This window comes from Mesoplodon bidens (genome assembly GCF_964165515.1).
Source record: "Mesoplodon bidens genome assembly, contig: HAP1_SCAFFOLD_408, whole genome shotgun sequence".
NCBI lineage: Eukaryota > Metazoa > Chordata > Mammalia > Artiodactyla > Ziphiidae > Mesoplodon > Mesoplodon bidens.
In genome coordinates this window covers 108,518-130,494 of record NW_027672347.1, presented here as the reverse complement: position 1 = coordinate 130,494, position 21,977 = coordinate 108,518, and the positions used below count along the sequence as shown (strand labels likewise).

At 37.5% G+C, this 21,977-nt stretch overlaps 1 pseudogene across 1 annotated transcript; it reads right to left on the bottom strand.

Annotated features, from left to right (window-relative positions):
* Window positions 1-1,617: 1,617 nt before the first annotated feature.
* Window positions 1,618-15,776, bottom strand: LOC308610331 (ferritin light chain-like; annotated as a pseudogene). Its single transcript has 2 exons — window positions 15,708-15,776; window positions 1,618-2,224 (listed from the first exon to the last, which is right to left on the bottom strand). The product of its transcript is annotated as a ferritin light chain-like (transcript).
* Between the last annotated feature and the right edge of the window lie 6,201 nt (window positions 15,777-21,977).

Genomic DNA, 21,977 nt, shown 5'->3' with positions numbered 1-21,977 from the left:
TATCCCCCCATTATGGTAATCCACCCCAGGGGCAAACCACACAAGAATATTATGAATTTATTTTATTTTTCTATCCTTGCAAAGGTAATACTCAGCTCATTAGAATATGAAAACTATACTGTCAAATTTCAGAATTACATGGATGAAGAAAATCACCAAAGTGGCATCATATCATGTGTGTTATAGTTGTATTTACTATATTGACTATATTAAATATGTTGTGTTAACAATGTATTGTATAACTATATATTGAAAAGGCAAAATGCTGTAACGTATTTCAGAGAAAATAATTATGTTGGCCAACCCCAAATTGTACATTGTAGACGGGTCCTAGGAAAAGAAGATTTAATTCATAGTGAACAAGAGGTTAGCTTCTGTTTTCAGCCATGTGCTATTTCAAGAATTAAACATCATGAATAATACAGGATATAAGAGGAATAGTCTAAAGATGGAAAAGCACATTTTGATTAGGAAAGAGAATTTAAGGCTTAAGTCTTTTTTTTTAAGGAAAACTGCCTTATTACTATGAGATAAGAAAATTGTTTCCTTCTTTTCTTCCTTGCTTTCTTCTTCTTTTTTTAACCTTTTTAATTTTGGATATTTGACCTCTAAGCTGAGATGACTGAAAATGCCTCCTCTGGGCATTAACCTTTTTGAAAGACCTTTTCCCCCTCCCTGAGGGCTATTTGTCTCTTGGAGGCTTTGTCTACATTACTCCTCAAGAGGCAAGCATTTGTCCTTGCACTAAATGCTGACATCTCCTGATAAGAGGGAAGCTGCAGAGTAGAAGAATTGAAGGTCAGTATGTTGATATTGGTCTCAAGCGCACTGATGTACATTTGTGTATTGGGGAAGGGGAGTGAAGCTTGAGAGTGGGCCAGTGGGGAGGGGTAAATATTTTGTGATGCTGTCTACCTATGGGCTTATAAAGTTTACGGCTGCATTAGGAGGACAAGCATTACCATTAGCATGAAAAGTAGGGCAGACCTCAGTTGCAAAAGCTTCTAGCCATACACATAGGGCAATACGTAAATGATACACCTTATTGCATTCACCCATTCACCCTCCCCTGTTCACGCTAATTGGAAATTTCCATCCATTTCAGAGAAGTAACACAACTATCAATCATTTTCCCTGGCACGAATCTTCCAGGAGAAAGAAAATGGAATACACCTAGCGACAGAGCTCACGCACTAGTAGTCCATGTGTCTTAGATTTAATATCTGATGACTAGCTGCATTGAAGCCAAGAGGTGGTTCACAAAGTTGCTGCACATTAGAATCACCTGGGGAACTCTGAGACCTTCCCGTGCCCAGGCTCCTCCCTAGACCTACTGAATCAAAATCTCTGGGGCTGGGACCCAGACACCAATGTTTTTCTTCAAAGCTCTTTAGGTAATTCAAACGAGCAGCAAAGCTTGAGAACCAGCCCAATAATGGGAACAAGCTTATTTCACACAGATAAAGTGGGGCAATTCATATGTTAAAAGAACGTGAATATATGTATATATTTCTTTTTTTCACTTTATTCTGTTTGTATTTCAAATAGGCTTTTTTTTTTCCTTCTGCAAAAAGCATTATTGTTTCCATTTGGTCCAAGGCTTGGGAGAGGGCTCCAGGGCGGTTACAAAGCTGCCTAGTGGCTGCAGAGCGGGGCTTCAGGCAGAAGCTCTGACGCCAGAGGGTCTCCTCAGATGCGGCTGGACTTCAGAGACTCCTGTTTGGCTCGAGGGTGAGCCTTTCAAAGAGATACTCGCCCAGCACAGCCTGCGGACCAGCCAGCCTGCGGAGGTTGGTCAGGTGGTCTCCCATCTTCTGGATGAGTTTTACCTGCTCCTCCAGGAAGCGGCTCTCCAGGAAATCACAGAACTGGGAGTCTGCACGGGCAGGACCCAGGGCGCGCAGATCCGTTAGTGCCTGGTTCAGATTCTTCTCCCTAAGAATGGCGGCTTCCACAGCATCCTGGGTTTTACCCCACTCATCCTGAGAAGGCTTCTGCGCATCCTGGAAGAGGGCGCGGCCGCAGCACTGGTTTTGCATTTTCAAGAGGCGCTGGGCGCCCTCACACTTCTCCTCAGCCAGTTGGCGAAAAATGTGGCCCATACTGTCCAGAGTCCCATTGTTGCTGTCGAAATAGATGCTCAGAGAGAGGTAAGTGTCCACAGATGCATGTTGAACAGGCGGTGGACGGCGGCCTCCACCTCGGTGGAATAATTCTGACGAACCTGTGAACTCGTGGTTGATCACTGATAAGGAGCTAAGCTCAAAAACTGGTGTTGGCCTGTCCTGGAGGCTGAGGATAGCTGAGTGTCTGATTCCAAAGGTTGCGAAAGGAAGAAAGGTTGGAAGGTGGTTGGGGGCTGGAGCAAGGAGCGTCCCTGGGTCTGTTCATTCCAAACACTGTTGAAGCAAAAGACAGATCTGCAGGACTGCCGAACGCACTGCCTCAAATAGGCTTTGATATAAATGAACAAGAAGTCCAAGCAAGGACAAAACTTACCCTTCCTCCCACCAAAATAGCTGGTGATACTAGAATCTAGATCTGGGAAAGGATTCTTCCATTGCTTTCTTAACATTCCAAGCCACTAGAGCAGTGGTTCTCAAAGTATGGTCACCTTGTAACTAAGCAGTACCCTATGGGGCCTTCCTAGGACAGACCCATCCCCCATATCCTCTATTGTAGTTTCTCTCTGAAGTACTCAGATAATAGTATCTCAGGCATATTTCTTGAGTTTTCAGATGCTAAAAACCACCACCCAATGGAAGAAATGAACTCCTTGATGATCATGAGCACGTAGCCCCCAGACCCTCTGGCACCTAAGGATGGATAATGTTACCTGCCTTGTGGCCTCAACATCAGCCAATCAGAGGATTGTGCACGAGCTGATCACATGCCCTGGGATGTCCCTCCCTCACCTGGCCTTTAAAAATGCTTTGCTGAAATCCTTTGGAGATTTCAGGGGTTTTGGAACACGGACCACCCCTCTCCTTGCTCGATCCTGCAGTAAACCTTTCTCTTCTCCAGACTCCAACCTTTAGGTTTGTTTGGCCTCACTGTGCTTCAGACACACGAACCTGCATTCGGTAACAACCTGACCAGCTTTACCAGCGTCCCCTGATAATGTGTCAGATATTCAAGTTTTAGGGCCCTATCCCAGCCCTATGGAATCAGCAACTCTAGTGGGGCTCAGTGATCTCTGTTATAACTGCCCCTCCAGATGATTTTTATTCACCTTAAAGTTTGAAAATATCTGCATTGTCAGCTGCCAAAGCGTCCACCAGCAGGTGAAGGGGAGTGACGCCTGGAAAAGATAGGGAGTAGCCAAGGCAAGTACAGCAGCATTTGCCGTGGTAGTAATGGAGAATGCCTTTTCTCCACTGGTTGGCACAGACTAGTATCTGGGAGCAGTGGCAGGGTTATTTAGGATACTTTACAATTCAATGTTGAGTGACCGCTGTCCTGGTTTGCCAGGGACTTCCCCTGTGTGAACACTTAAAATCTCATCCTGGCAAACCCCTTAGCCCTGGATTTGAAAAACTTAGGGAATAACATGAAATTTAGGGGAAACATGATCTAGGATTTGGGCAAGTCACAAGTGCTAATTAAAGCTAAGCAAGTATGGACAACATCTAGCCTTCTTTACCCCTTTGTGGGAAGGTAAATCTGATTCGGTGAAAGGACTTATTGTTAAGAAATCTTTGTAGAAACATCCCCTTCTGCTTAGTCCGCTGGTTCTCAGTTCTGGCTAGACACTGGCATCGTCTGAGGAGATTTAAAGTTATTTTATTGGTCTAGGATGACCAACAGTCAGTGTGAGGGTTTTTAAAAAGTGCTTCAGATGATTCTAATATGCAGCCAAATTTAGGTGCCACTGCTTAAGCTTTTGAACCACTGCTCCTTTTTTCACCTCATCTTCCTATGAGAATATCCAACTGTAGTTGAGGTGTGTTGTTTTTTCTTTTTCTTTTTTTAACTCTCTTATTATAAGATTTCCTGTCTTAAATAAGATTGAATGTACAGAAAATCCTGCTAGTCCATCTGGTATAGCTAGATACTTAGGATAATATCGTTAAGATATATACCATTTAAGTACTGTGACTGGCCTTTTTAACATTAACATATGCATTGAATTAGTACAATCTCTTTTGAAGTTGTCATGTTGGGGAGCTATACCTGTAATCTGCTGCCATTGCTAATTATCTGGACACCTCTTATTAGGAATTGTTTTAAAAAATCTTTAGGGATTAAAACCAAGAGTGCTGTATTATTTGTACTGGGACCACAAAAACCTCACAAAGTTTCCCCACTGTACCTTCTACCCCCATCTCTAACCCTTGGCAACTTCTAATCTGTTCTCCATCTCCACAGTTTTGTTATTTTAAGAATAATATGTAAACATAATCATGAATTACTTAATCTTTGGAGATTGGCTTTTAAAAATTTTTTCTTCAGCATCATTCCCTTGAAGTTCATTTTAATGTTTGCATATATTAATAATTTGTTCCTTATCATTGCTCGGTAGTATTCTATCATAAGATTTTATCTCAATTTGTTTCAACATTCATCCATTGAAAGACATTTGGGTAGTTGCCAGTTATTGGCTATTATAAATAAAACTGCTATGAACATTTATGTGTAAGTTTCTGTGGGAACTTAATTAAGTTTTTGTTTCTTTTGGATAAATGCTCAAGAGTACAATTACTGCATTGTAGGGTGAATCTACTTTTAGGATTAAAAGAGACTGTCAAGCTGTTTCTCAGAGTGGCTAAACCATTTTATTTTCCCACCAGTGACGTGATATAACTTTTCTACGTACTCACCAGCATTTGATGTTGTCACTATAATTTTAGTTATTCTCTGATATCTCATTATGGTCTTAATTTGCATTTCCCTAATGCTAATGATGTTGAGCATCTTTTCATGTGCTTCTTTGCCATGCGTATATTCTCTTCCATGAAATGTCTGTTCCTGTCTTCTGCCTATTTTCTAGTTGGATTTTTTTAAGTTGTTTGGAGAGTTCTTTGTATATTATAGATACAAGTCATCTGTCTCATATGGGATTTTCAAATATGTTTTCCCACTGTGTAATTTGAGTTTTCATCCACTTAAAAGGATCTTCTATGAAGCATTTTTAACTCATTTTGATGAGATCCAATTTATCAGTTTTTGCTTTTATTGATCATACTTTTGGTGTCAAGTCTAAGAATTATTCACCTAGTTCTAGATGCCAAAGATTTTCTCCTATTTTTTTTTCTAAAAATGTCCTGCTTTTACATTTAAGATTATGATCCACTTTGATTTAATTTTTGTGTAAGGTGTGGAGGTTTAGGTTAAGGTTCATTTTTTGTTTGTTTTTGTCGAGGGATGTCCAACTGTTTCAGTACCATTTTTTGAAATGTCTATTCTTCCTTGATAGCTTTTGCACTGCTGTCAAAAACAGGTTAAATGTATTTATGTCAGTCTATTTCTGGGTTCTCTATTCCATTCCATTGATCTATGTATCTACCCTCCAAAATTACTGCAAAGTCTTGAAATTGGGTGGATTAATTCCTCCCATTTTAATCTTCCTTTACAAATTGTTTTAGCTATTCTTCAGCCTCTTCTTACCATATAAATCTTAGAAAAAGCTTGTCTATATCCGCAAAAACCTTGAGGGCATTTTAAGAGTAATTGTGTTAAGCCTCTTAACTTGGGGAGAATTGACATCTTTATTATGTTGTGTTTTCTAATCCATGAACAAGGTATGTCTCCCTATTTGTTTGGGACTTTAAATTTTTTCTTCATCAGCATTTTGTAATTTTCAGTATAGAGGTCCTATAAATGTCTTATTGGGCTTGTATTTAAGTATTTATTTAGGTCAGTTGTAAATGGCATCACATATTTTAATTTAAGCTTCTACACATTAGTTATTAATATATAATGTGATAAAATTGTGTTGATCTTGTACTCTAAAACATTTACAAACTAATATTATTTCTCAAGCTTTTTGTGGATTCCTTGGTATTTTCTCCATTTAGATTATCATGTCCTCTTCAGACACAGACAGTTTTACTTTTCCTTAGGCAATATAATAGGATATATTACTCTTCAACATTCAGTAGGATATATTCCTTCCTATTCAACATAGTAGGAATAGTCCTTTTATCTTTTAAATGAACTTTTTAAAAATTTAACTTTTAAATGTATGTATTTATTTATTTTTGCTTTATTTTCTTACTAGAACCTCCAGTAATATATTTAATAAAAGTCGTGGGAGCAGATATCCGTGCCTTGTTTCTGATCTTACAGAGAATGCATTCAGTCTTTCACAGTTAAATATAATGTCGGTATAGGTTGTTTGTAGATCATCTTTATGAGTTTCAGTATGTTCCTTTTCTATTCCTAGTTTGCTTGGAGTTCTTTCTTCTTCTTTTTTTACAATCATGAATGAGATTGGATTTTGTCAAGTGCTTTCTCTGCATTATTGGATAGGATCACATGACTTTTCCCTTTAATCTATTGGATATGGTGGATAATATTGTTTGATTTTCAAATATTTAACCAACTTTGCATAACTAGAATAAATGCCACTTGGTCATGGTATATTATTCTTTTTATATATTTCTGGATTTAATTTGCTAATATTTGGCAGAGGATTTTTACAGCCAATTTCATAAAAAATATTGGTCTGTAGTTTTCTTCTTTCTATCATATCCCTGTCCGGTTTTGGTATCAAGGTAATACTGGCTTCATAAATTTAATTAGGAACTGTTCCTTCTACTTCTATTTCTTATCAAATCATGTAAAATTGGTGTTTATTCTTTATGTCTTGGGCAAAAGTGAAACATCTAAACCTGAATATTCCTTTTGGGAGTTTTTAAATGAAAAACCAGTGTTTCTAATGGTTACAGGAAAATTGAGATTATCTATTTCATCTTGGCTGAGTTTTGGTAGTTTTGAGTGTAGAAGCATTGGCCCATTTCACCTACATTTTTCAATTTATAGTGTAGACTTGTTCATAACAACTTGTCCCTTATTAACCTGCAGGATATGCCATGGTATCCCTGGTTGCATTTCTGATATCTGTGGTTTGTGCCATCCATCTTTTTATCTTTATCAGTCTTGCTAGATCTTTATTGATTAGATTGTTTATTTCCAAGAACCAGCCTTTTGTTTCATTGATTTTCCCCCCCTATTTTCCTGTTTTCAGTTTCATGGATTTCTATTTCATCTTTATTATTTCCTTCCTTCTGCTTGTTTAGTGTTTTTTCCTCTTCCCTTTTTACTGTTGTAATATAGAAAATTAGATTATTGCTTTGAAACACTTTCTTTCCCAATTTAGTGCTATAGACTTCCCTTTCAGCATTGCTTTCACTACATTCTGCAAACTTTGATCTGTTATATCTCCATTTTCTTTTATTCTATGCATTAAAAAATATTTCCTTGATGCTGTCTTTTTTACCCATGAGTTATTTGGAATTGTGATGTTTAGTTTTCACGTGATTGAAGACTTTCCTGTTGTCTTTCTGTTATTGATTTCTAGTCTGATTCCATTATGGCTAGAGAACATACTCTATGATTTTAATTCTTTTAAATCTGCTAATTTTTTATGAATATATAAATGAAAGAAATAAGAAAACCTCTGAGTCTTAGCATCCAACACTTAGGCACATTACAATTTAAATCTGCTAAGGTTCTTTTTATTGCCCAGTATATAGTATATGAGTGAATATTCCATGGACACTTGAATATGTATTCTGCTGTTACTGAGTGTGTTCTTTAAATGTCAGTTATATCCTATTGATTGATGATGTTTTCATTTCTTCCATATTCTTGCTGATTTTTCTCTCTGGTAGTTCTATAAATTGCTGTGCTGAAGTCTCAAATAATAATTGTGGATTTAAAATTTTCTCCTTTTACTACTTTTTTTCAGTGTTTGCTTCATGTATTTTGAAGTTCTGTTGTTTGGTGCACACACATTTTGTATCATTGGGTCATCTAGGTGGATTATTCCTGTTATCTTTATGTAATGACCCTGTTTGCCCCTAATAATTTCCTTTGCTCTGAAGTCTACTTTATCTGATATTAATATAGCCATTCCTACTTTTTCTGATTAACATTCACATGATATATCATTATCTTCCTTTTACTTTGAACTCCCTATATCATGATGTTTAAAGTAAACTTCTTATAGACAGTATATAGTTGGATCATGCTTGTGAATTTTTAATCTACTCTTCCAATCTCTGTCTTTGACTTGGTTATTTAGATCATTTACAGTTAATGTAATTATTGCTATGTTAAAGATTAGGTCTACCATTTTATTTTTTGTTTTGTCTTTTACCTTAGTTTCTCAATCCTGTGTTTCTCTTATTTTGCCTGGTGGGTTACTTAAACATTTTTTAATAAGTCCATTTTAATTTAATTTATTTATAATCATTTGTGTATACTGTTTGTATAGTTTTCTTAGTGGTTACTTTTGGCATCACAGTATACATATGTAACTTACCATAGCCTACTGGAATCAGTGTTTTATTACTTCAAGTGAAGTTCCAAAATTTTACTTCCATTTAGTCTCTTAATATTCCCCAGTTTTAAAGTATGATTTTCTGTAGTATTTCCTTTCTCTACATTGAGAACCACATCAGATGGTGTCATAATATTTGCTTTGACCATTATATAGTATTTAAGAAACTCATGAGGCTAATGATATTCTCTTATATATACCCCATTTGTTTTCACCCATTCCATTGTTCCCCTTTTCTTTCTGAAGTTCCCAGTCTTCTGTTATTGTTTTTTTTATGTTTTCATAACATTAGGTGATATCTGGGCTTTCCAGTGCCATTGGATATGAGTTTCAGGAAACCCTGAGTCTGGCTCACTTAATGCTGCTGAGTTGGAGGGTTTGTATATGTTGGGCCTGTTGGCGCAGCAGGTGCTAGCAGATTAGACTAATGTTAATGGGACTAGTGCCACAGGAGGATGGGTTCCCATTCAGGCTATGCTGCTGCTACAGTAGATCAAGTCCCCCTCTACCCCAAGTGTGGGGCAGTGACCTGCTGCTGTCACTGCTTTGTATTAGGCTGCTTTTGCCTCAGGTGTGTGGTGGGATCCCTTGGAAGCTGTTGCTGCTGTCAATCACAAGGTTAAATTCATTTCAGAAATACTTAAGTATAAATATATAGCCTGGCTCCTGTAGGACCCCTGTAATAGTTTTTTATTGCTTTCATACAAATTACCACAAATATAGTGACTCAAAACAATGTAAATTGATTACCTTACAAGTCTGACATTGGTCTCAATTGAGTAAAGTAAAAGTGTTGGCAGGATCGACAGATGAATGGATAAAGATGTGGCACATATATACAATGGAATATTACTTAGCCATAAAAAGAAATGAAATTGAGTTATTTGTAGTGAGGTGGATTGACCTAGAGACTGTCCTACAGAGTGAAGTAAGTCAGAAAGAGAAAAACAAATACCGTATGCTAACACATATATATGGAATCTAAAAAAAAGAAAAAATGGTTATGAAGAACCTAGGGGGCAGGGCAGGAATAAAGACACAGCCATAGAGAGTGGACTTGTGGACACAGGGAGGGGGAAGGGTAATCTGGGATGAAGTGAGAGAGTGGCATGGACATATATACACTACCAAATGTAAAATAGATAGCTAGTGGGAAGCAGCCGCAAAGCACAGGGAGATCAGCTCTGTGCTTTGTGTCCACATACAGGGGTGCGATCGGGAATGGAGGGTGGTAGGGAGATGCAAGAGGGAGGAGATATGGGGATATATGTATACGTATAGCTGATTCACTTTGTTATGAAGCAGAAACTAACACACCATTGTAAATCAGTTATACTCCAGTATAGATGGTTAAAAAAGAAAAAAAAAGTGTTGGCAGAGCTACATTCTTTTCTGGAGGCTCTTAGGGGTGTTTCTGTTCCCTGGACTTTATCCGCTTCCAGCGGTCACTTGTAGTCCTTGACTCAGAGTCCCCTTTCTCCACCTACAAAACCCAAAATGTTGAATCTCTCTGATTCTGCTTCTATTAGGACATCTCTCTCTTTCTCTTTCTACAGTTGGGAATGGTTTTCTACTTTTAAGGACTCATGCAATTAGATTTGTTCCATGAGGTAATCCAGGATAATCTTTCTATCTCAAGGTCTATAACTTCAGTCATATCTGCAAAGTCCTCTTCACCATGTAAGGTAACATATTAATAGGTTCTAGAGATTAGAGTGAGGGCATTTTTAGGAGACATTATGCTCCCTACCACACCCTTAACAAGTGACCTTGAGAAAATGACTGAGATTTTTAAAGCCTTACTTTCCTCAAACATAAAATGGAAAGAAAGCTAACTAGTTAACATCATGAAAGTGAAACAGTATATATGAAATCAACTAATTCAAAAAATAAGATTTCTTCTTTTTCTTTATGATTTACATGATTCTCAGAGTTCAGTTACTTGAAGAGTTACTTTTTTTTAAACAGAACTAAGGAATTTCAGGGTTCAGGTGCTGTAAGATTGTCTGAATTATCTGAGTAACAATTAGCTAAGCACAGGTGTAAAGCATTTGATTTACTCCCTGGTTTTCTTTATCTTCTCATCCCAGTAAATGCATATCCCTTTTCTAGCTCCAGCCAGTAGAGTCAGAGCTCGTTTTACTGTTTAACTAAAGTTCAATTTAAATTCTCTCTACATCTCCAGATTCTCGGCCCTGGTTGCATATTATAATCACCTGGGGAGATTTCAAGGACTACTGATGCCAAATTTCTACCTATGATGGATATTTGAGGAGGGACCTGGAATGAAATGCTCTAGCTTATGGTTTTTGGAACCAAATCATAGTCTACACTGAGCCAAATTATTTGCAAGATCACCTCTAAAAAGGAATTTATCTGTGGTGACTAATGCTCTTCCTTTGTCAGTATGCTTGATTTGTCCCTCTTTGGGGGAAAAAAAGAGGGGGAAAAAAACCCCAGCAGTTGTGCTCCCTGAATTATAACCTGATGCTGTGGAATTAGTGTTGGCTTAGAGCGCACATCTTCGGATACCCATTCTCTCTCCTGCTTCCTTGCATGAACTTATATCCTTGGGCAGTGTTTCATCCACCACCCTCTTTTGCTTCTAATCTTAGCAAGTAAAGTCTCCCCTTAATGAAATAGCATTTCATGAGGCTTACTGGGAGCATAGGTCTGTTCCAGACCTATCCTATGTTAGCTAAAGCAGATATAAGTGATGTATTTTTGGCATTCATCCTTGTGGGTTGGAAAGAGAAGACAGAATTTTATCTTTAGGTGTCATCTGACTGGACAAATGGGCTCTTTCCCTCTGCTGCCTACCATGTAAAAACCTGAGGGTGTTACCTCTAGACGGTATCTTCTAGTTATCAAAATAGTTCAGATAAGTCAAATTTCTCAGTAAAAGATGACAAAACTATGGCTTAGGTGGTTAATTTTCTATGTCAATTTGTCTGGGCCACCATGCCCAGTTATTTGGTCAGATATTATTCTGGATATTTCTGTGATGGTGTTTTCGTGTTTTTTACAATTTTATTTATTTATTTATTTATTTATTTATTTATTTATTTATTTATTTATATTTTTGGCTGCGTTGGGTCTTCATTGTCACACGTGGGCTTTCTCTATTTGCAGCAAGCGAGGGCTACTCTTTGTTGTGGTGTGCAGGCTTCTCATTGCGGTGGCTTCTCTTGTTGCAGAGCATGGGCTCTAGGTGCACGGGCTCAGTAGCTATGGTGCACGGGCTTATTTGCTCCACGGCACATGGGATCTTCCCAGACCAGGGCTCAAACCTGTGTCCCCTGCATTTGCAGGCGGATTCTTAACCACTGCGCCACCAGGGTAGTCTCTGTGATGGTGTTTTTGGATGAAATTCATATTTAAATTGGTGTTGGACTTTGAGTAAAGCAGATTATCCTCCATAGTATGGGTGCGCCTCATCCAATCAGTTGAAGCTCTTAATAAAACAAAGACTGACCTCCCTGTCGCAAAAAGGAATTCTACCAGAAGACTTACAGAAATTGAACTGCAACTCTTCCTAGAGTCTCTAGACAGCCTAACCTGCAGATTTTGAATTGACCAAGCCTCTATTATTGTGTGAACCAATTCTTTAAAGTCTCTCTCTCTCTTTTTCTATCTTTATATAGATATGGATATAGATCTAGGTATCAATATTGATATCTATATCTATCAATATATATGGGCACATTGTATACACATGCTGTTGGTTCTGTTTTTCTGGAGAAGCTTGACTAATATAGTGGCCCATATAAATAAAAGGATGAACCCAAGTTCACCCAGGTAGAAAGTAGTACAATGAGAACTGGAACTTAAGGCCTCATGACTCATTCAGCTGTGAACACTGACCCAGAACTGGGGTCCGCAAACTCTGGCCCACTGATCAGATCTCGCTTGACTCCTGGTTTTGTACATAACATTTTGCTTGAACACACCCACACCCATTCATTAACGTATGGTGCATGGCTGTTTCTGTGCTACAGCAGCAGATAGGCAGTTGCAACGGAGAGGTATGGTACACAAAATCCAAAATATTTACTATCTGACCCTTTACAGAAAAGATCTGCTGACCCTTGCTCTAGGATGCCATCTGATTTCTGATAACACAGAGGAGAATAATTCATGCACATTGGGGTTGATTGTTAATCTCCTGTCCTCCTTAGGTCAAAGATCTCTTAAATGCTCACCCTTGCAATAGCCAGCTTGGGGAGCATTGTCTGAGGATGCAGAAATATTTCTTGCCAGGTCTTTCCAATCCACACTGCTCCCTGACTATGGTTCTTAAAACCTATTTTAAAAAAAAAATTTATTGGAATATAGTTGATTTACAGTGTTGTGTTAATTTCACGTGTACAGCAAAGTGAATCCGTTATACATATACATATATCCACTTTTATTTTTTTTTAGAGTCATTTCCAAATAGCCCGTTACAGAGTATTGAGTGGAGTTCCCTGTGCTAATAAGAAGAGCAGGTTCTTATTAGTTATCTATTTTATGTATAGCAGTGTGTATATTTCAGCCCCAATCTCCCAATTTAGCCTCCCCACCACAATCCCCTGGTAACCCTAAGTTTGTTTTCTACATCCCTGCCTCTACTTCTAAAACCTGTCTATTTTAACCAACTACCACTCATTGCTTACTGTCTCTGGCTTCATGTACTTCATAATAAATCTACCTCTTGTTCAATCCTGGATGACATGTTCCAAAGACTGAGATCATATCTTATTCTACATAACTTGTGCTTGATATTGTCTAACTTGGGGTCTTTATCTATGTCCCAAAGAAGACAGTCACACTCTGTCTTCTAGTACTACTAATAATACCACATTTTATGGCATGAATTTGACCCAATGCACTGAACTATCCCTTTAGAAACTGTATGCAACCTGTCACTGGGTTTTAGCACCGGGATAGAGCTGAAATTAGTGTTCATATTTAAACAAATCTACTTGACCAGAAACTTTTTGTCTCACCATTTATTTTATTACACAAGTAACTTCTCTCTTTGCATCTATGATGTAAATATTTTTAATTTCCTAAATTATCTGAAAAATTATTTAGAGCTTCCATTTCAGTAGGCATTGGAATTGCTGTGTTATGACTATTTCATTATTTTATTTCCAAATGTTAAATTAGGCTTCAAGCTTTGGCCAAGAGTAGACAGGAAAGGGTTTTAAAAGAAATGAAGAATGGGAAAGACTTCTGATGCAACGGAGACTTAATAAAGATTTGCTTTTGAATCAAGAATTTATAATAAAGGTTTGATTTTGAATCAATAAGTTATGTCATTGCAAAATAGCTCCCTGGTAAAATTCCATTCTTTTGTAATCATTAAGTACAGAAATTAACCATCAAAACATGCAGTGATCTTTTTCATTTTCTAAAAACAAACCTATATCTAGATGAGAGGAGAATTCATTTCATAACTCAGGCTCTGGACTTACGACTCCAAGTCCTGTTTTCTTTCAACCATGCCTGCTAAGTTTCTGTCTAACTTCTTGAGCATGAGGTAATGGCTTCAGCTTTCATCTCCTTACTCAGTATATAGCTTGGTGACTAAGAGTAAGGGATCTAAACCTTGAGAACTTGGGTTCCAATCTTGACTCTAAAATTTACTTGTTGAGTACTCTTGAGCATGTTATCTGTTTTTGCCTCAGTTTTCTCATCTATAATATAGAGATAACATTACTTCTCTCAGCGAGTTGCTATGAGGGTTAAAAGAGAAAATTCATACAATGCAAGAATTTATCAGTTCTTGGAACACAATAAATACCGAAAAGAAATGTTAGCCATTATCAAGGGCCCCTCATTTTATGGATAATATAGATTAGTTTATATAGGTCTAATATTTACATATACATAACTATTTTGTACCTATATGTGTGTATACGTTCTTCTTAGAAATTGAGCAGTCAACATTCACATCTAAAAGTATGTGCTCTGTGAAATGTAGATCTCCTGTGTACAGACACAGTGCTGTAGTTATCTATTGCTACATAATAAAGAAGTCCAAACTTAGTGGTGAAATAAACAAAAATTTTAATATGTGCCCAGATTCTGTGGGTCAGCAATTCAAACAGCACGCAGAGGAGATGGCTTGTCTCTACTCTGTGACTGATGTCTGAAACCTCAGCTCATGGGGATTCAAATGGCTGGGGCTGCAATCATCTAGATAATTTTAATTCACATGTCTGGCCCTTGAGATGGGATGACTTGAACACTGCGCCCAACAAGGACTGTTGCCTGGAGTGCCTATAGATGGCTGCCCATGTGGCTTGGACTTCTCATAACGTGGTAGTTAGGATTCAAGATAGAGTATCCCAAGAATGAGCGTTCAGGGTTGAAGCATTCCAGGAGAATCATGCAAAAGCTGCATGACCTTTTATGACCTAGTCTTAGATGTTACATAGCATCACTTTATACTATTGCAGGCGTTGGAGACGTTTTTCCATAAAGTGTCAGACGGTCAATATTTTAGGCTTTACACGCCATACAGTCTCTTTTGCAACTACTTAGCTCCACTGCTGTGATGTGAAAACAGACACAAACAATACATATACTAAGGAACATGGCTGTGTTCCAATAAAGCTTCATTTATAAAAGCCGGTAGCGGCCTAGATTTGGCCCAGCAGCCATAATTTACTGACCCCTGCTCTACTGTTTGAAGCCATGGAAAGCCTGCCCAAATTCAAGGGGAAATGCCCACATCTGGATGTGAAGAATGGCAACGAATCTGAGACCCTGTATTAAAACCACTACATATGGGATACTTAGAAGAAGATCTGTCTGCATACCTTGTTTCTCCCATGTATGGTGGATATGAGGTATTGGCACATGTTACATCTCTGTAAGCCTGGGTCAAGGTCAAAGTTGGAATCTGAACTCAATGACCTTGATTTCTGGAAGAATTGGTAACTCTACTTATGATATCCTTACACTCCTTACCCATATAAATACACCACAAAAGATAGATTTCAAGTAAACAGTTGCTTTATGGCAGCTTTTTATTATGTCTCCATTGACTGAATTATTCCATTTTGGTTAGAAACATGAGTTTTGTTTCTTTCCTAAAGAGATCTGCAACTTTTCAGATGTGGCATTTCGTTCTAATGAGAGGATGATGTAGGTTTTTATAAACGGAAAAAGCAGGGCAGGCTGAGTTCACTCAGATCATACCAATGCTTACAGGAATAACCAAAACTGGAGCACAGGCTTCCATGTTTTCCCGTCCTGTGCTCTTTCCGGTAGGTGCCATTGTCTGCTGGGCCTGGCAGTAATAAATTTTGACCTTTACCTCTCTACACTCTTGTGAAGTGGTTTTGGGCTTTGTTAGCTTTCTTATGAGTTTGTACTAAATTGTGTCCATAAAGTAGGCTGAATTCCTCAGGGAAGGATGATAGCTGTTACTGTGTTATTACTGCAAGTGTTGTGTTGGTTACTTCTTTTTCTTTTCTTTTGTCCAGTTGTATCCTGAACTTAAAAGTTATATTATCTGAAATGAACGATGTGCATCTGGTGGAAAACATTAATTTAAGGGATGAAAATTCCTGATGATTGCTTCAGTCAACCCTTAATACACACTGAGCTTCATTAGTAAATAGACAACTCTCAGACCTTTCCCTTGGAAGAGGTCGCATAATCAGGCTTTGTGTTGATTTCGCATTCTGTTCGTTAGAGACAGAACAAAGTAGAATAATTGGCTGGTACAGGGAAAGCAGAAAGAACTTTCTTCTATTTTGGTGATGCATCCCGTAATAAGGGTTGAAAATGAGACTGGAGGTAAAAACGTGAAACTCAGAAGAGCAAAGGAGAGAGGATATTGTTTCTTTGAAAATATTCTTTCAGTGTTGGCCCAGATGAAATATGAAGCTGAGGAAATTTTTTTTTAAATGATGATTTTTGTGTTAACAATGTGAGTGTGGAATTAGTAAGAATCAGAAAGCAAGCATCCTTTCCCACCAAGGACTTGGGAGCAAGTGAAACCATAAATACTCCCGGTTCTTGGAAACCCTTTTGGAGCAGTAATCAGAGAAGGGTAAAGGCAAAGCCTCAGAGCAGAGGTGTTCAGAGCAAAGGGATAGGAGGAGAACAAAAGGAGAGTGGATATTTTTAGAGCTGTCATTTTGAAATTTACCTGCTTCTGATTCAGTGCTGCTTTGCTACTGTGTTGATCCCGTGGAAATCCTCAAAGCAGGAGCAGCCCTATTTTAAAATAATAAGGTTAGAGCAAGTGACTTGAATCCAGGTCTCTTTAGCTCAAGAGCACAGAGGAGAGTGTGAGGAAGGAGTGAGGCCACAAGGAATTGTTCACTGGGTACATTTTCCCCAAACCTCACTAACTGGGAGAAACTGACCACTGGATTATGTGGCTTGAAGGAAAGCAAAAATGTTGAAAGCAAAGAGTGTGGAGCTTGTTTAGAAAGCAAGCTCTATCATTTGGTCACCTGCTGATGATAATAGCATTGGCTGAGTCCTGACCATTTACAATGAAGGCACTTCTGTAGGTCATAAGTTCCAGGAGAGCCAGAACTGAGTATGTCTGTTTCAGCATTTAGCATGGTTTAGCATCTTAGAGCCCGGTACATTATTGGCATATAGTAGACTTAAAAATGAATATTTGTGGATTGTCTGAATGAGTGGATGGATGTGTGTGATTCATATCCTATTTGCAGGTCCTATGCCCTACAGTGGATTTTCAGTGTCAGATTGGGACCGTATTTATGATGGGGATTGACATTGTTCCCTATCTAATGGATAAAGATTACACATCAAAGGACTTTACACTGACATCCCAAAAACCTCATAGGAATTACTTAACAAAAAATAAAATTGGATTCTCTATAATTTCTAATTTATAAGCTGGCTAGACCACTGGTATTTCTGCCAGTCCTCTGGTAGTTCCGATGATGTCCCCATGATGACCCAGGCATAATCAGAATGGCTTTAGGATTTGGGAGCCAAAATGTTCCTCAGTATTTACTGCTTTGCTAGTCCATTTAAGAAAATGGACTATTGAAAAAATAGCTTCAGACACAATATGGCATTTTATGATTTAGCATAAAATCTGAGAAATATAGAGGTTATCTGAAGCCTGCAGTGGTAAAGTTCCCTCTGCTATTGAAGTTATTGTCTTTAAATAAAGATTCTACATCAGTAATGCTATATATATATATATTTTTCTGATATTCAGGTTAATTTCTTATTCTCTATAAGGAAGTAATTAGTTGGTTGGTATGAGAGATAGTGTGGCTTCCAAAAGTGAAAAGTATTATTTTGTTGTAATTTCCAGCTACCTAAGGATGGGAGAGGCCCAGGACACTGCAATCAGTATATTATGTGGAGCAGGTTATATTGTGGTTTATTTATGACCTTTTACATGTTTATTTTCTATGCAATTTTGTGTGCTCCTTTTTGAGTTTTGGTAGATAAGTGTTTTGTAACTTCAGAATACTTGAAGTTATATATATATATATGACTTATATATATATATATATATATATATATATATATATATATATATATTTATCATAGTAGTTAAAGCCGTGGACAGTGTACTAGTCTACCTAGGTTCAAATTCTGGCTTTACCCTATGACTTCCCTGTGGCTTCCTCTGCTCACCGATTTAAAAGGAGTATAATAAGACTGCTGTGGTGAGTTATATACTAAGTGCTATTTAAGCATTTGCTATAATGATTATGTTACTCGAAAGCAAGGAACTTGCCCCTTGATTCTCTCTGTATTCCTAGTGCTTAAGAATTCCTAGTGCTTTCCTAGTGCATTGTCTTAGGATAGAGATAGCTCAGTATAGTTCTTCTCACTATAAAGTACTGTTACATTGAAAGTCTTTGCTTGTGTACTAATAATCTATGACATATCTGCTGAGGACAAGGAAAGGAATAGTTTTAAAACTGCAATGGATAACAAAAGATTGTATGATGTAATGCCTTTATTATGTAATTATAAAACTAACAAATGATCATGGTAGAAAATTTGAAAAACTCCTAGACAAAATAGAGATCAATAAAATTTGGAGTAGCGTTCAGAGTGTAGAGTTGTCCATGAATATTAGTGCTTTCACATTTTCCAGGACTTTAAGTAGACTCTGCTTCTTAAGAGTCTATTCATGATATTTTATTTTAATGATGTTTTCATCATGGGGACACACACACACACACACACAGAAATCTGTTAAAAAAAAAGAAAGACATGTAAATCACTGATGTTTCAGATAGCCACATGAAATAAAGTGAGAAAGGTCAACAAGCTGAAAGAATGTGGAGTAGCATCTCCTTAATTGCTTACATAATTCTGATAATTACCTCTCTGTGGATAATGTAATTAATGGGGAATCTAATTCAAGGAAAATGTATGAACTTCAAGCCTTCTCGAAGCCAAGTATTTCTTTCCACAAAAGTTTAATTTCCACAGTCGTGCTTCCTTATTACCTGACAGGGAAAGTGTATTGTATGGCAAAGGATCTTCCCGAAGGAGGGTGCTTCCCACACTGATCGTCATAAATGACTTCGGAATTATTGTTGCTATATTACCAAAATCTTAAACTAGGGTATTTTTGACAAATGTGGTCCTTAGTTAATTTTTAGAGCTACAAACTCTCAGATGGCTCTGCAATAACAATTGACTGGCTGTTCTTCAGGTTGATCACAATATGTTAATGACCTTGAGGTACCACTAAAAAGCAGGAAGGTGTGAGTCTTCCTTTGGTTCCAGAGTGAAATGCGAGTTGGAGTTGGAGTTGGAAAAGAGGCCGACAACCAAGTGATAGAGAAGGAAATGTGAGGTCATTAGTGAAAAACCAGGTTTAAGTTAAGGTGAAGAGGCATGAGGAAATGGTCAGCTGTTACAGTATTACAAAGATCATGAAGAAGCATATCTATCCATGAATGTGGTTTGTATTGCAATCTGCTGAAAAAGAGACAAATATCCTGGCCTGGCCTTCATGGAGATTATTTTTATTGATTCTGATAATAGATTATTGTTGAAAAGGGCCTCCTATAAATTATAACCATGCAAAGGCAGCAAGATAATTTGTTTTTTCTTTATGTATGTGTTTCTCATTCCTACTCACTTCTCTCTTAGGGGAAGAGAAAATCACAAAACACAAAAATGTCAAATCTCAGCTATTCATTTTCAAAATAATTTTTTTTCCAAATTCCAAAGGAGGCAATAGGTTAACTGTTAAGATTTGTAAGGCTCAAAAAACTAGATTTTTACAAAGTGTAGCCAAATTTTGTTCCATAAGTAGTAGCTTTGGAAAGAATATGTGATGATGCAAAGTTGGAAAAAGCTGGTTTTTCTTCCGTAAATGACTTCACCGTGTGGGAGAAGAGGCAGAGAAGAAATCAAAGTAATTAAACATGGGGTGAGTTTTTCTGATAGGGGACTCTAGTGCTTTCAAATAGACTAGATAATCCTCGGGATAATCTGAGGGTAGAACAGACCAGTGCCTCATTTCCAATCTGGTACCCTGGAAGAAAACAGTGTATTTCCTTTGAGGTCTTGAGAGGTTTTTCTTCTTCTTTGTTTTGTTTTTGGTTCATTTTGTAATCAACTTTATTAAGGTATCATTTACACACAATAAAATGCAGACATGTTTAGTCAACGGTTCAATGACTTTTAATTAATGTACACATTTGTATAACTACCACCCCCATAAGATCGATAACAATTCTAAAACCCTAGAAAGTTTCCTCCTAGGCTTTTGCAAAAGTATCCCCATCTCCCACCCCAAGGCAACCACGGATCTGATTTTTATCTTTAGAGATGAATTTTGCCCAGTTTAGAATTTCATGTAAGTTGAATAATACAGTAGGTGCCCTTTTGATCTGGCTTCACTTGCTCAGCATATGGTTTTTGAGATTCATTCATGTTGGGATGTTTTAAAACCAGGACTTTAGCCTGGGTGGCTGATGTTGTCTGAAGGCACCTATAGGTACATCTGAGTCTCTGGCATTGTCACTGTCTGTTCTTGGCTCAGTATTTTCAACTTTACTAAGAAGCACAAGGTTGAAGTAAGGAAGATCATTGTCAGTATAATGGAGGTGAAGTGGGTTCTGTTATATAATATTCTCAGCATAAATTGACCTGCTTGGAATCATTGTGTTGATAATCGACAAGGATACTCTTCCTCCAAAAAACTTGATACTATAAAACTTCTAAAGGATGCTGTCCTAGGACTCTTTTAGTTTTTAATTTTTGGGAAACATTTCTGGAAAATTGAAATGCTCACAACCTGAAAGAAGCAATTATTCACCTGAAGGCTAACTCTGCTAAAGTTGAGTTGTCCGACCTTTACATGCTGATAGAACCCAAATAGCCTTGCAAAACAATGCTCTCTTATTGGATATAAGCATATAGATTATTTAAGACGGATGTGTATATGCAGTAAAGTGAAAAAACAAAGAATCTTTGAGTTTTCCTTGCTGTTTTTTTTTATTTTTTCATTTACGCTTCTATATCATATGCTAATAGTTTAGGGTAACCTCAGGTTAGTTTTAGGTCCACTCTTTACGTAAATGTTGATGTACTCCATACGCAACTTTTTTCTACCTTCCTTCTTTTCTTCCATCTTTCCTTTCTAACTTCTTATAATCCATTCTACTTAATCCTGCATTTGTTGAGGTGGCAAGTACTGTAGGAAAATTGAAAGCAGTGTGAAATTTTGCTGTTCAGAATGCATGTTGACCAAATTCTATATTGAGAAAAGGTCTGAATTTACCCACAGTAACCATTTCTCAGCGTCTCTGAATAAAGGCCATAGAAACTGGGCTCTATATAATATCCTGACAGGTATGTAGAATTCATAGCAATTGCCCTCAAAGAGCTTACCTAGCATAGATGCATATGAATGCATTTAATGATTGCTTTATTGGCAGCAGTGCCAACATACACAGTCTATTTTGTTTTATATCATTATCATTACCTGCTGTTTACCACTGTATACATTGCTAATGGTGTGGTTTCTATAGCTTGTGAATTTCACGGCCCAATATTATGTAATTTATTGCACACTTTAGTGTAGAAGATGGAGACTCCATAAATTTTCGTGTGCTCTTTGCCCCTTTGGAATGTATTACACTGAGATCAGGCAAAGTAATAAATTTATTTCAAATGTGCGTGATAGCTAAACATCAATTAGGACTTGATGGGAAATATTTCTTCTTCCAGCAACATAACAGTTTTTAAAGACTAAGCCATTGAACGTGGAGTTCCTGAACATGGGATTCAGTTCACTGGGATCCCTCCTTAGAAAAATAAAGGAAAACTTGAATTGGATATGTGTGGCTTATTCAAGTAGTAACTAATCAGCTACATCTTTGATAACTTAATTTGTCACAATGGTTTGGTATTTTATTAACTCCCTTCCCCTTCTTCCCCTGACTCTCACGAGAATGGATCATGAGTATCTTAAAACATACTAAGTCGTCTTCCATCCCTG